The sequence below is a fragment of the Apteryx mantelli genome, chromosome 2, assembly GCF_036417845.1.
Source record: "Apteryx mantelli isolate bAptMan1 chromosome 2, bAptMan1.hap1, whole genome shotgun sequence".
NCBI classification, from domain to species: domain Eukaryota; kingdom Metazoa; phylum Chordata; class Aves; order Apterygiformes; family Apterygidae; genus Apteryx; species Apteryx mantelli.
In genome coordinates this window covers 13,233,758-13,248,451 of record NC_089979.1, presented here as the reverse complement: position 1 = coordinate 13,248,451, position 14,694 = coordinate 13,233,758, and the positions used below count along the sequence as shown (strand labels likewise).

Genomic DNA, 14,694 nt, shown 5'->3' with positions numbered 1-14,694 from the left:
TAGGTGCCCCGGCAGGAGCGCGGGGGCTGCTGGCCCGGCTGCACCTCGCATGCAGATCCATAGGCGCTCTTTCTGAAATAAGGGGCTCAGTAACGCCTCATGGCTGCGGTCTGCAAGAGCGAAGGAAGCGCAAGCACAATAACCCCAAAGGAGGGGCGAAGTGATTTCTTGCTCTGTTGTTCCACCCTGTGCTTATTTTGCTTCTTTTACCGCTTTTGCACTGACGGCTGCTGCGTTTGGCAGGCAATTGCAAACACATCAGTGCTTGCAGCCAAGAGTAGGAGTGGTCTGAGCAGCCGGGAAAGGGATGCCCCATCCTCTTTTATTTATTTTTGTATTAGCAAAATGTAGATGCTGGCTGGCCTTGGTCGGTCTTTTTTTCCCTTTTTATTTTTTTAAGTTGCAGGGGGGTCAGCTGGGGAGTTGAGGGAAACAAGGGAGGAAATGGATTAAGAGAGCAGGAGAAAGAGTGTCTGCTGGGCGACCGAGTGTATAAATTGGTTAGAAAATCAGGCTGAAACTGGGGAGAGCAGGCCAAAACTAAGAGCGGTGCTGGGAGGCATTGAAGTGTGTCATTATGAGAGCGGATTGGAGTCCTGAAAATAACTCGGGATGTTTCTGGCTGCAGCCTAATTTGAGCAGATTTGTACACACATGAAATACTGCCTGACTGACTGCCGCTCGCGTCATTTACCGCAGATTCCTGCGTGACACCTCTTAGAGGCAATCTCAGATAAATCGCCCCCATCCTTGGCAGATTGGCCCACTCACTGAAACCAATGGGATTGATTTGGGTTGCTTTATTTTTGCATTCTGTTCCGTTATCTTTCTCTGTTGGTCTTTTTCTCGTTAACTCTGCCGTTGTTATGAGCTGAGGTACTTGTGGGGGAGAGGAAGGAGGGTGTGATTCTTGGCCGAGGCCTCTGGGTGCAACGGCCATAGCCTCAGTTCGTCCCACTGGGTCTTTTTAACAAACGCGTATCGCGACACCGAGGTGGATCTGAACCCTGGGGTTGGACATCCCTTGGAGTTGAAGATTATTTAGTGGGTGAATAGTCTGCAGCTTGGTCGTTAAAAAATAAAAATATATATATTGCTGTATGTATGCTGGGCAGCAGAAGTGTCCTGCAACGGTGCTACTGTAGCCCCAACGGTGTTGGCAAACAGCTATCGATCGTGGTTCTGGCAGAAGAGAGCTTGGCAGCTGTTTGCCAACATATTTATGACGGTGGGCAAGCCTTTAGTGCCCCGTGTCGTAGGTAACTACCCAGAGGGCGACGGGCTGCAATGCAAGGGATAAAGAGGAGTAATTTGAAATAGTTAAGTCTGCTTAAAGCCAAGTAAATTAACGATGAACTTTCCACTGGGCAAAACCCTACAGGCCATTCTCTCTCTCTCTCTCTCTGGCTGAATTTTCTTACGCGATCGGACATTCCTGTCCTTGCTTTAAAGCCTTCGCTGCCAATTTGAAATAGTATATGAAACTGAGATTTACCAGCCTCCAAGAAAACGCTTTGCTTTGTTGAACGAAACTAGGAACGGTTAAGAAAATGGAAAAGCAGATAAAATACCTTTCTGCTGTGCTGCGAAGGGAGCTGGGGGATGTGCTGGCAAGCGAATGCGGTTAGCCTGGAGCAACGCTTTCCCCCTCTCCTCTGTTTCAGTTCAGTTCCCTGGTTCCTGGCTGACGCGGTTTAATGATGGGAAAGCGAGGCGCGCAAAGACTGCGTGGCCCGAGCGGAGGAGCGGGGACGGGTTGTGCCCCGGTTTGGGGACATCGCTTTTGTGCTTTTCCGTGGCTGTAAGCGGCGAGGTTGCTTTGACCAGACTGATTTCATCCCAAAGGAGAACGGATTTTCTGAAATCTTAGGAAGTTTTGACAGAGGGGGAACACTTTTGCACGCACTCTGTTCTGCGAAAGTGCAGCAATAACGGTGAAAATGTGCCTAAACTTAGGAAACTCTTCCTTTTTTTTTTTTTCCAGAAAGGCTCCGTTTTGCTTAGTTTTGTGCTTCTGAATACTTCCAAAAATTGCTAGTAACATTCAAGGAGACGGAGCAAAGAGGGGTTCGGCCCATTCCTTGCCTTGCCGTAATTCGCAGCAGTTTTCCGGGGGGAAGCGAAGCGCGCCGCGTGGCGGGAGCGGAGAGGCCGCGGCGGGCCCTGGCGCGGCTGCCGCTTTCCTTGGGCGACCGGCGGTGCGGAGCCCCGGGGCTGGCGCCGGGCGAAGCCCTCGGGGAGGCGCTGAGCAGGCGTCGCGCGGCCGAGGTGGGGGCGACGGTGCCTCGCGGGGGGCCGGACGCCGCGGGGACGGGGCGGCCGCCGGCTTTCCCGCAGCGCAGCTGGCCGAAAAGCGAAGCCCTCCGAGAGGCGTGCGCTGGGCTCCCGGGTCGCTGCCGGCCCGGGGGCCGCGGGCTGCAGCCTGCCGGGGCCGGCGGGGACGCCGGAGGCTGCTCCGGGAGCGCCAGCGCTTCTGGCAGTGGCTGCTGCGAAATGGGAACAGCCGCATCCATTTCAGCTCCGTTCAAAACGCGGCGGAAAGCCGGTTGGGTGCCAGATGGGATAAGGATGAAGTCGCTGGGGATGAGGAGGTGTGGGGGAATACTTCCAGGCGTCTCGGAGAGCGTTGCCGGCTGCGCGGCGTAGCACGTTGCGTACCGCGCCCAGAGACACTCCAAAGCATTTCTGGGTTTTTAAATAACTTTTTGGCTGCCTGTCTAAGCGCTCGATAGAAACTCTGGTCTTCCACTTGGTGGGCTGGCCTCAGAGGGGGGCAGGGCCGGGTTCGTGAGCCCTTCCGACGGGCTTCCCGGCTGTGCAGTCCGTGTGCGCGCTGCGAACGGAGGAAGCGAGGGTGCCGTGGCGGGCCCGAGGCAAGGCAGGGCATCGCTGGCACCGCCAGAAGTGCCACCCGCCTGCTCCGGCTCGAGCGCCCGAGCCTGAACCACGAAGCCTGCTATTCTGACGCGATTTAAGCGTGTGTGTTTTGTGAGCGAACGCGTTAGCTGTCTGGAAAGGTGTTGAAGCGGAGGACTCTGGCGAACACGTTATTCTGCTGCACTGAAGTTTGCCAGACTTTGGTGAATGTTTAAAGAGGAGCTTTGGAGAGAAAATACCATATGATAACGCTCTGGCCTGTGAGCCAGGATCTGTTCGGGAACTCGGGATCTGCCAGGATAATTGGAATTTGCCGCATGTTGATATAGATGACTTTCAGAAAAGCTTATATCTGCTAATCATACCATAATAACAGTGTGCGAGCTCCAGACTGTAAACCACACATTTCCTACCCAGCTGCGAATATTTAATTCGATAGAAAACATTCCTATTTTAGTGTTAAGAAATAATTCACATCACTGAGGTTGTAATTTATATCATGGCAGCTTGTAGAGAAACCCAGGTATGAGCGAGGTTGAAAAGTTAATTAACGCCTACCGAGACGCAAACGCCGAGGGGACGGCGGCGGCGTGGGGACGGCGGCGGCGCAGGCAGCCGCCGTGGCAGCCTCCGTATCTTCCGTTCATCGGCAGGGAGCCGAGGGCCGTGGGGCAGGCGGAGGGCGATGGCCCGCGGGAGCCGCCCGGCTGGCGTCTGTCCGGAGGTCAGGAGCGGTCTGGGGTTGTTTTTCCTTTGACTTGAGCACAGTTGGGGAACGCGACGCTTTCAGGACTCCCGGCTCCGTTTCTCTTTGCAAAGTGTTCTTTCGCAAAATTGATAATTTGCTTCGGTTGAGAGAGTCTCAAAGGGACTTCACTGTCAAGCTGCTAAAAAGTACAGTTATTTCTCTTTGTCACCCTAACAGCAGCTCCAGATTTGCGCTTTTCCTCACCAAAGAGCTCTCGACAATCAGGTTATTTGGGAAACTGCATTACAAACAATGAAAAATAATCCCATTTCCAGGTGTTTGGTGCTGCAGTGTCCGGGTTGTCGAAACCGCGTGGGACGCTTGTGTTTCTCAAATGACATACTTCCTAAAATCTTTTTGCTTGTCTGTTTTTTTTCACTTTGTCATGAGCTGCTATTTATTTTGGAAAGCATCTAGGGTGACAAGGCAGGGTTTGGGCTCGTGATCGAGTCGTCGCGGTCGTTGCGTCTGAGCGAAATTGCTCGCCCTGCAGGAAAGGAAGGCGGGCTCCGGTAATTTGGATTATTCGCCGTAGGCTGCAGACTAGGGTTACGTGCCCTCCCGCAGGCGGAGGCAGTGCCTGTGAAGCAGGTGGTGCGCGGCAGTGCATGAACCGCAGCGACCCGTTTCGGACGTGCACTCGCTAGGATGCCTGTGTGAGTGCTCTTCTATGGAGCGGAGAGCTCGTATTCTGAATTAATGCAGCAGCAGTGACACACCTGAGGGAAGTGATGTTTTCATGGCAAAGTGTGCTGTTTGCCCTGATTTAAGCTGAGTTAGAGTCGGTGTGCCCACCTGGGAGGTTTTTCCAGAAGAGCCATTCGGGATATAACTGCCGAGGTAGGCAAACTCAAGATGAACAAGCTTGGACAAGACCCATTTTCTTTTCATAGTTATTTACTGACCTATTGCAAAAATGTTGACGTTTCTGGGTGAAATGTGTTTGTGATTACTTACCTTCTGACTTTATTTCAATATTGCCCAACTCAAGATTTTCAAAAGCAGCAGCAGATCTTCCAAAACCATGAGACTGTTTAAAAGATCCCTAATGTATAAATATAAGAAACTTGTTTCTGAGCTGTTACGTGATGCTCAAATCATATTCTCACAGCCACAAGGCCTAGAAACTTTTTACATAAATTCTGAAGAGGCCTCTGTGATGAGAGCGCAACAGCAAGGGACTGGATTTGATAACCCTGGGGATTTCTTCCTGCTTTTCTTTCCTGAGATCATACCAGAAACCGTTGCCTTCAACAGCTGGGCCCTCAGGAAAAGCACCAAAGATTGTGAGGCTCGTCATACAATCCTACATAGCAGCAGCACCATATGCGTGTATTTTTTATTAACCTTCTTTAGAAAGAGTTGGGTGATGAGGGCTTTTCTTGAGGCTGATGTCCCAAATCAAAGCGCTTTACAGGAGAACGGCTCCCCCGGAGCAGAAGTGTGGTAGATTTGGAAGCGCTTGTCGTAATAAGTGGATATTCTGCAATGTATTGGGGCCGAGGATAGTAAAGGGGGCTCGGCATATGAAAACACAGAGTTAATTGGCAAAGAGGCAAGCGCTGTGTAGTTCCAAGTTTCAGTGCTAAGGCTGTGCTGAGCTCACTGGGGTGGGTCGGGGCAGCAGGACCACAGGGGTCCGGGTGGCCGAGAACAAGGGTTTGGCCAGTCTTCAAAGACAAGCCCTGGCAGAAGGGGCTTGGGGACAGAGAGGAATAGATAAAGACCCAATTTCCCAGAGGCTGGAGGCCAGGGGAAAGACCAGACTATTTAGCCTTACAGGTGATTTTGTTGTTCTTTAAAATGTTTTATTCATAGGGGTGAGTTTGGTCTTGCTGGCAAGACCCATCATGTTTGCGCATTGGTCACAGCACTGAAAAGAAAGGATTTCAGATAGTGAACTCAGTAGAAGATACTGGGCTAAGCACATTAAATACAGAAAATGCTCTACACCTGGCACATAACCTAGTGTGGAAGAACGGGGGATTCTGCCCCAAAAGAGGGAAGGGCCAGCCAGCAGAAGCTGCCTGTTGAGACAAAAAAGGGGCGGAGGTGCAAATAGCACAAAATCCACAGCTGTTCTGTGTGTTTGCTTCTCTTTTACAATTCAGGGAAGCTAGCATTTTGCCTTACTTTTGAGATGGAGCAAAATGAGAAGCAGTTTCGTCTTTATCTGTGAATTAACATGCAGCTTTTTCTATTCTAAGCCTTTAAAAAGTGATTTTGGTTGTATAACAGCTCCTGGCCTCCCAGCTACTTGAGTAGCTATGATGTTCTTTCAGGAAATCAAGTCATATCTTCCTTTAAAAAGAGCCAACAAATATCTTCCTAACCTGCTGGGAAGGAGCAAAAGACTCCTAGTTACTTCTGTCTGATTTGTTTTCTGATTTCCCAACTAACCCTTCTCTATCCAGATAACAAGGCAAGTGTTATCTGGATAACACTTCACACACTCAAATTCTTTGGTTTGGGTTGAAAATGAAGGTTGTGCTCCGGGAACTGCTGAAGTAATCAATAAGCGTCTGTTTCCTTTCTTGAGGGACAAGCAGGGTATTTTGCTGAATATATTTCTCTTCCTCGGAGCAGTCCCATGATCACTGCTTTTCTCTCAAACCTCGCCTATTCCTTGCTGACCCTCAGGCAAGCTGGTTCTCAGATGTGTGTACACACACGCGCACAGTCGCCACCAAAGTGAGAGATCTTTTCTTATATCAGTTCTGCTGCTACGGCTGCTGAAGCTAAACCTTACTCTCCCCTTTCATCTCTTTTTTTTTTTAAAAAAAGGCAAAAATAGGTAAAGCAAACCTGTAACTTTGGGTTACAGCAGGTGAGATCCTTTAAGGGGGAGAAGGGCAATGGGCCAGATGTCATTTTGTCAAAGTTCTCGGTAGCCAAACACAGCTCGATCTGATACGTGTCTCTTGGAGCAGATGTTTTGTGGGTATTTCCAGCATAAACCACAAGCAGCAGTATCTTAGGGCATCAGTGGATGACTGTTCTCCACTGCCTACTTGGCCTAAGAAATGTGGATTTTTTTTCCCCAAGAGGCCCCCAGGGTGTGTAGTGTTACTGCAGCAGGACTGGGGCTCTGAATCCTTTAAGCTCTGCTTCTGTCTTCGTGGTGGTCAGTGAAAATGGGATTGCTGGAATTCCTGTCTGTCAGCATTCCCGTGTGCTTCTTAAAAAAACTAAATTGCCAGTCAGAGTGGAATGGGTGCATGTTATTTTCTCCTTTTTTTTTCCTGACTTACCTGCATTTTTCTCCTCTTTTGTAGGTATCTGAAGTTCTGCTCACCTTCAAAGAGGTATAAGCACTGAGATTCCCAGGATGTAAGAAATACATTACTGTGAGTAGCTTTTTTCCTATTTTACTTTTAAGTGAGAAAGCCAAGCTTGCACAAACAGAAGGAAGATTTAAAAAAAAAAAAAGACACTTTAAGAAATGTTTACAACAAGCAGATCCAGTGTTTTGGAACCAGTTGTATGTCTTTGGCACCTCTTTGCAACCCACAAAATAAAGTCAGCATTGTATTACCACATAGGCTGAATAATTATCTTGCTGCAGATACAAACCACATGAATGTATTTAACTGAGAATATGGTCAACAGAATGGACCATTAGCACCATCTGAAGCTTGTTTATTGTTTTCAAGCCCTACCAGCCATTGAAAGACAAAATCTTGTTGAAGAGTTGAGACAAGGAGTTGTTCTTCAGGAAGAAAGCTTGCATATTATGAAAAGGGAAAAGAACATAGGTTGCCACAAGGTTTTGTGTGTGTGTAAAGCAACCCAGGTCTGTCATCAAAACAGAAAACTGAGTAGCAGTGCAGGTAGGAAGCAGTACCATGCTCCTGCCTGATGAGGCAAAATAACTTCAGAGGAACTTTTACACCGCATGAGACACCTAAATGCCTGGTTCCCTCCCCTTGCCCCAGAGCAGCAGGGGTTGTATCTCGTGTGTTTAAAGAGCAGCAGCACCGTGGGCTTCTCCCCTGTGTTGATGAAGGAGCTGGGGCTGTGGTTGCTCCACCAGCTGCAGCTGGTTTGCAGAATGGCCAGGTGGGACAGCTTGGGCTGTGCTAGGACCAACCACTGCCCTTTTAAGGAAGGCTGGCCAGAGCCTCCCTGCCATGTGTCCCAGTATGAAGGGACGTGCAGGTGGGAGCTTCTCATGTTGGAGCTAGGAGCTGAGATGTGCTACAGAAGAATGGGGCTAAAAGTCAGACTGGATGTTTGGGTGCTGCTGCTCTGCTGATCCAGGCTTGTTTCTCTGTAAGTCCTTTGTGCTGACTCTAGGTGTTAGGAAGCAGTAGGTAACAGCCAAAAGTTAGCTGGTTCAAAACATCAGACTTGGGGTTTAATGACAGCATTGTGCCCAGCTACAGAAAAGTTACATCTAGGGTGAAGAAAGTATATGTGTGTGGTTTTTCTCAGTAGAATAGTTAAATAGTTTTCTTGAGTTTTAAAATCAGTCTGACTCCCATCCCATTTTTACCCATGCTCTATGGTGATAGAAATCTATGGTTACTGGGAAATCAGCAGAATTTTGTTTCCATTTTTATTTCAGTGGCATACAGCCTGTTTTCTATTACACCAACACAAATCTATTTGGGACAGAGCAGAATAAAGCCCCAAATTGAAATCAGCCTTAAAAAAAAAAAAAATCCTGTGTTTTGTTAACAGGAAAGAAACTGAGTCTAGCAATCTTCAAAAAAATGCTTAAAAATTGCAAAATAAATACCTAGCAGGCATTCAGAAATTGGTAAGGAAAAACCTGCAATAGGGAATCCTATTTTCAGCCTTTTGTGAATGATATTGGAAATTAGTCCAGTAACAGGGAGAAAAGGGACATGAAATTATCATCATTTGTCATCTTTCATATTTATTTTTCCCTCAGCAAGTTTCATAGCTTATGCTTTCCCTTTGAATCAAAAATGTTTTCTCCCAGCTCCTCGTGTTTAAACCACCATGTGAGGCTTGCTAATCAAGCTGTGGGGCTTTTATTTTACGTCAGTTGCTTTTGATGCCTTGCACAGAGCAGACTCTGGCTTCTTTTTCTACAGCTGTGGTGGGAAGAGTAGAAACTGGTTCAAGGAGTAAATTCAGCAGACACAGCCGAGACAGTTGTGGGGTATATCTGTTAAGTGCCATGTTTACATATTATATGTCTCAGAGTATATCCATATGTTAGAAATGCTGTTCACTTGTCTTCCAAGCAAAGTTTGCTGTGTCTTTTTTTTTTTCTTTTTTAAAAAAAAAAAGCAAGCAGTGTTGAAATTTGGCATGGTTCTGCTCTGCAAGCATTTCCCAAGTCTGCTGTCCTAATGAATCTCCGTGTCCTAATGAATCTGTGTGCTGTTTGCTGCTGTAAGTGGAATAAAGGAGGAGACTTGTTTTGGTTGTGCGTTCTGCTCTCCAGAGGCAGGCCGGCAGTGCTGGGTAGATGTTGTCCACTAAGTCAAAGCAAAGCGGTGATGCTGAGAGAGGCAGGCAGTCTGCGGGTGCCTCTGGTATATCATAGCTGTGTTAAGAGGGTGAAAGATAAAAACAGACTAGCGTGCTGCTTGGAAGCTGCCCAGGTAACTTGTGAATGTTCTGAGATGGCTCTGAAATTACTGCCATGTGTTGTAGTCATTGCTCAGCAGTGAAAGGAGGCTGTAAATTCCCATTTACCTGTCTCCTAGTACTCTGGCATATGAAACGCTGTTTGACAGAAGCTTGAATGAAGAACTGGGGAATGCAAAATGTCTGCTGTTGCAGCAGGGTGATTGTAAAAAATTATGTGCTGCTCAAAAGGTAGGGGAGAAACTGAAGCTGGGGACCCTTGGTTCCTCTGTATCTGCTCTCTGCATAACATTTTAAAGGACAATACCAAAAAGTATTGGGACCAGGTATTGAAGGATGTGTGCTGTCACCTTGAACCTGGAGAGACTTGATGGAGAAAGAAGACTTTCTTTGCTGTTTTCCCCTCTCCATCTTATTCTCGTTTCCTCCCTGAGGACGCGACCTGTTGCTTGACCAAAGGGTGAGGGTGTTCACTTGCAACCCCAGGTGGAAGCTGAATAGGGAACTGCAGGTGGTTGTCTGCCCTTCCCCCTTTCTCAAGGTACTGTCCCCTTACAAGGGGTGGCATTGGGCAATGCGTAAGTTGTTCAGGATGGCTCTGGCCATCACCCATACGTAAGGGAGTTCAAAACCATTGTCAGTTTGCTATGTTATGACTGATCATAAACTGCATTGGTGTGGAGAGATGTGTATGTTCCCAGCTGGCCTGGGAACATGGACTTGAGAAAAGAGACAAGGCTCCAAGAGCTGGGAGCAGCAGTTGCTTCACCTGTTAGACATTAACTCACCTGCTCTTTGTTAACACTCTGCTATTGAACAGAAATATCTATGTTCTTCTGCTCCACTGGGCAAGATCCCATCCACAGGGTTTTGTTCTGTGGGTGACAAGACAGGGCCACCTCCTCATGAGAGAGAAGAGGGGCCAAGCACTGAGAGGAAATGGGGAGACTGTTTCCTTCAGTCTGGGTCCACTCAAGGAGAAATGTCTGCACCTCTGTCATCGTGGTGTAGTTGCTTTCCCACCCTGGGATGCTGTGTATGAGGAAGAGTTGGTGGGCTGGCTACAGATCAGTGTAGCCAGCAGCGTGGGGTCCCTGGGCCAGGCTGTGGCACTGGGCTGCTGAAGTATGGGAGGTCCAGCAAAAACATGCATGTCTCATGTAGTGTGTAGTCAGTGTTTCTCATGAGTAATGTAGAAAATTTTCCAACTGTTTTCTGTAAACAGCTGGATTTTATTTCATTGTGGCTGACCTGCATTCTCATGATGCAGGCTTGAACCAAATCACTCCTGATACCTGGTTGGGAAGCTTGTGTGTGTCATACCATGTGCAGTCTTGAATGTGTGACTGTAAAGGAGGTGCTTGTTGTGGTGGACCATTCCCAGCCAGGTGAGATATGGGTGGATTTGGGGTTTGCAGACTTTAGGGGGGTTTTTTTTGTCTTGTATTTGAAGCCTGAGCACTGCATTTACAAACTGCTTCTAACAAAGCAAAGGCAAAGCACAGAGTCTCCGGCAGTGGTGTGTCCTCTGAATGCTGGCACTACATACGGTGATGACTGCAAAACGTGGCAGCGGTGCTGCCACCTCCTCTTGTGTGAGGCGAAAGATTTGGGTCTAGCTGCAGCCTTCCTTGAAGGCTGAAGTGGTCATTGTGCTCTTCACCAGAAAACCCACCTTCTAAACAGTGCGCTCATTGCAAAATCAGTGGCACGTTTCCCCTGTACTCATTGTGCTACTGTTCGGTGGTCTTGGGCAGACTGTATTTAACTTTTAAAAAGGGAGCGGGGGGTAGAAGTACTGCTGTACCTGAAGAATACAGATGGGGAAGAGGAACTAGTTGGAGAGCAAGAGGAATTTAGTCAGGAGAAGCTAGGTTTAGCTAAACCCCTTCATTCCTCCTTTAATATCAGCTTAGGTGGAGATGGACCACTCTTAGCAGATCACAGGGTGATTCCTCAGCCAGGAGAGGGTGAAGAGATTCTCTCCATATGAGTGTGAACCTGCAGTCAGTCCCATGCAAGCTGGAGAGGAGGGGAAAAGCATGGGTTTTCCAAAAAACTCAGCACTGGCCTGACTTGGACAACCCTGGGGCTGACCCTATCTGGTTTTCCAGCAGCAGCCGCCACCACAGTGGTCCCTCGGGACCTTGCTCAGTAGATGGGAGTTGACAGCACTTGACAAAAAGAAAGCACTTTTTGTTCTGTGGGGATTTTTTAAATTTTTTTGGTAGTGTCTCCTCTTCTTCCCTTTCTTTTCCATTGAGCATGATGTCACAAATGACATCGGTCCAATAACTGCTTGTGGTTGTCATAGTCACAGGCTGTGACACCCAAACAAAGCAGCAGGCAACCGAAGCTGGCATACAAATGCTGTAATACTCATCGCATTCCTTTTGATTAATAAGTACATGGTTAGGGACTTATTTTCCATTGAAAAGTGCTGGGGGAGGGCATTAACAAAACAAAATTGTTGAGGGGGGAGGACAGGTGTCCCTGCCCTGTGTTGAACGGCAAAGCCTCACTTCTCCCTCTTGTCCCTCTTTCCCAAGTTAATGTTATTCTGGGCCTTGACACTTAGACTCCCTCGGGACCCCTGCAGCTGTTCCCCTTTGGCTTCATCCACACATCTCAACAACGGGAAAGACCCCATCGCCTTTAACAGGGGTCATGTCCCCAGGTAAAAGCCCCCTGAGGACAGGTAGTGACTGGTGGCCATAGTGGCACCGGGCTGGGAGAGCCGCGTTGGCCGTCTGCATGGTGGCTGCTGGCCAGGCCCTGCTGGTGGAGTGGGGGGTCAAGGACCGGGGGGGCCCGGAGGGCTGAGCTCCCTTCCCCCATGGCAGAAGGAGCCAGCACTGCCTGAATGGGCTCTGTGGTGGCCAAAGTTGCTGCCCCGCAGTGCATGGGAGACTGCACAAGTTGAGGGAGTGGAAGGGCTTTTCAGGTGGAGGATGAGGTGGGTTCCCCCCCCCATAAAATCTGTTCTGGGCAAGTTGCAGAGCTGTTTTGCACTTGCTAGGCTTAGTCTCCTCTCCTGAGTTTTTGCACAGTTGGCCTGATAGTAGGAAGGCACCTGCTGCAAGAAATGATTCCAAAAAAAAAAAAACTTACAGAAATAGATCTGGTGCAAGTTGTGTGTGTGGCAAGAACCTAAGGTGGGTGATCAGGACCCGCTGGGAACGAGCTGCGTAACCCTCTCCTCGCTGCTGGCGCACGGGGAGCCATCGCTGGAGCTGCTCTCACCAGAACCTTACGTTGCCCAGGGCTTTCGTTTAGCCCCCGCTCGGTGTACCTACGGGGACGTGCAGACCAAGAGCCCTCTGGCATGGCTTCCTCAAAGTAGTTGGGCACGCGATTTCTGTGCTTAGCCTGATAACTAGCCAATGCTGCCCGAACTGGGGCAGCCGAGAGGCGTCTGCCGTAGCAAGGAGGGCAGAGTCCAGCACCCGCGCGACTGCTTTGCGACTACTGATTCAGCAGCTCGGCGCTGCTGTTGCCGCTATGGCAGGCCCTTGCAGGGGGGCGCTCATTATATAATAGCTAGTGGTTGATTAATATGCTGTGAGTCAGAAACACCAGGGTATTTTAGCTTTCTCTAGTTGCTATGGTAACATTATTTTAACAAATAGCTTTTTAATATTTAATTAAAACTCTGCTTTTGGCAAGCTGGAGTAAGAACTATTACAATTGCTACTACAAAGGGTTAGCAGTGAAGTGTATTTCAGAGCCACGATTTTTGGTTGCTTTTGTTTTGTTTTTTTGTCGTCATCCCTCCCCCCCGGAACTGTCAGCTTCCTTTTTTTAAAAAATAAATAAATAAAATCACTGTAATTCATTAGTTGTGAGAAACGTATGCCTGTTCCCAAGACACAAAGCAAATGTAATGCAAATCGGCAGTTACACTTCACAATTGAAGGTTGTCACTTCTTTAATGTATAATGTCAAGCTCGCTATATAAGGACAGAGTGGTGTGATAGCACTTATTAAACTCTTCTTTGTCATTGGAGTTCCTTGCTCTACCTTTGCCTGCCTGATGAGATCATTCTCATTTTGTTTGCTTCGTGTTCCCTCTGTGTCAGGTCAGATGCTTTTCCCTCGGCAGCTTGTAGAGGAGGTTGGTGCTGTGTCCAGATCGGGCTCTGGAATGAGTCCTAGTCTTTTTTTAGGTGAGCTCCGCTGCTCCCTAATAGTGAAAGATTCAACAGTGGAGACAAATGAACAGAGAACTCGGTCTCAAGAGAAAAATAAATATTTAACAGTGCTCTCTGTAAATACCTCTTATTTATAGAACACTTACAGGTTCTATCATGCTTGGTAAATGTGGATACTTCTATGCAGGGATCCTACCTTGAGGGACATAGTGGCTACTTAATGTCATTTGTGATACAATAACGAAATGTGTCAATTGCATGGGATTCCCTCCCAGCCCCTATTTTCCATGATTACCATCAATATTGCACACTTTGTATCTATCTGAATCACATCCCTTAGATTCATTACTTGGAAAATAACACCTTCATTTCTTGAAGGGAGGGGAAGGCTATTTAGTGTTTTGACTTATTTGAAAGAGTCTAATGTTATAGGTAGTGCCATCATGTACCGCTGTGGTGTCTTGCCAGGTCCCTGGCTTTGCACTTGCCCTCTTGTGCTCCCAAAGGCTGGGATGGTGCTGTAATCCCATCTCTTGCACAAGGGAAGGTAGACCCAGAGACAGACAGACAAAGTTTCTCACCTTGGCTAACTCTAGCTGCCTGGAAGTTGAGCAGTTATTCTACGCTAGCTGTCTATGCCACCTCTGTAATCAGCTGAGAGACCGTACTATTTCCAGACATGTTTCATCCTACCTCAAGATAAATGTTCAAGACAGGCAGCCGATAACCCTCGGTGGGTGACCCCTCTGCCCACGAGTGATGAGGTCGTATGTTGGGTGGCAAAAGTTTGGTAGGAGAAGTGCTGTCCTATGTGAAAGCCTGCAGGCTTTTTGTGCCTGTTTCTGTAGGTAGTCCCAGGCTAGAGGGTGTTCTCGTTCTTTGTGCTGGTGAGGTCACAGTAATTTTGGGTTCCCCTTCCAAAGTAGCACAATTAATCTGTTGCACACTGTTCACGCATGGGTGTTAAGGCTTAAACAGCCCAGAGGGTTATGCAAACCCACTCTCTAGACATGTCAACTAAGGTACAAAAGACTTGCCAAAACTCTTCAAGCAAGCCAGGAAGAGAACCAGGGCTCTCCTTCCTATTTATGCTAAAACCATGCTACTGCAACCGTGATGACAGTGGTAATGTTATTGCTGCTGTAATACTGCAAACGGCAGGTGTTTTAGATGGTTCTTTAAAATGTTATTAGTTGCAGCTGCTTTTTTTTTTTTTTTTGTATGCTAAACACAGGTCTGTGTTTAAACCTTTGTGCTAGCTGGTGTAAGCCCCAAGGAGTTGGAGGGGATCCCGGGATGTGCCAGAAGCTGTGGTTAGAGCAGGGTCCCTTGGCAGACAGTGACAAGCGGAGG

General features: G+C 48.1%; 1 protein-coding gene across 1 annotated transcript in view; it reads left to right on the top strand.

Annotated features, from left to right (window-relative positions):
* The window catches only part of ZHX2 (zinc fingers and homeoboxes 2), a 78,462-nt gene that overhangs the window by 25,006 nt on the left and 38,762 nt on the right, over window positions 1-14,694 (top strand). The window contains exon 2 of the mRNA XM_067290204.1: window positions 6,901-6,972. The gene's annotated coding sequence lies outside the window, so the exon portion shown is untranslated. The remainder of the gene's footprint in view (window positions 1-6,900; window positions 6,973-14,694) is intronic.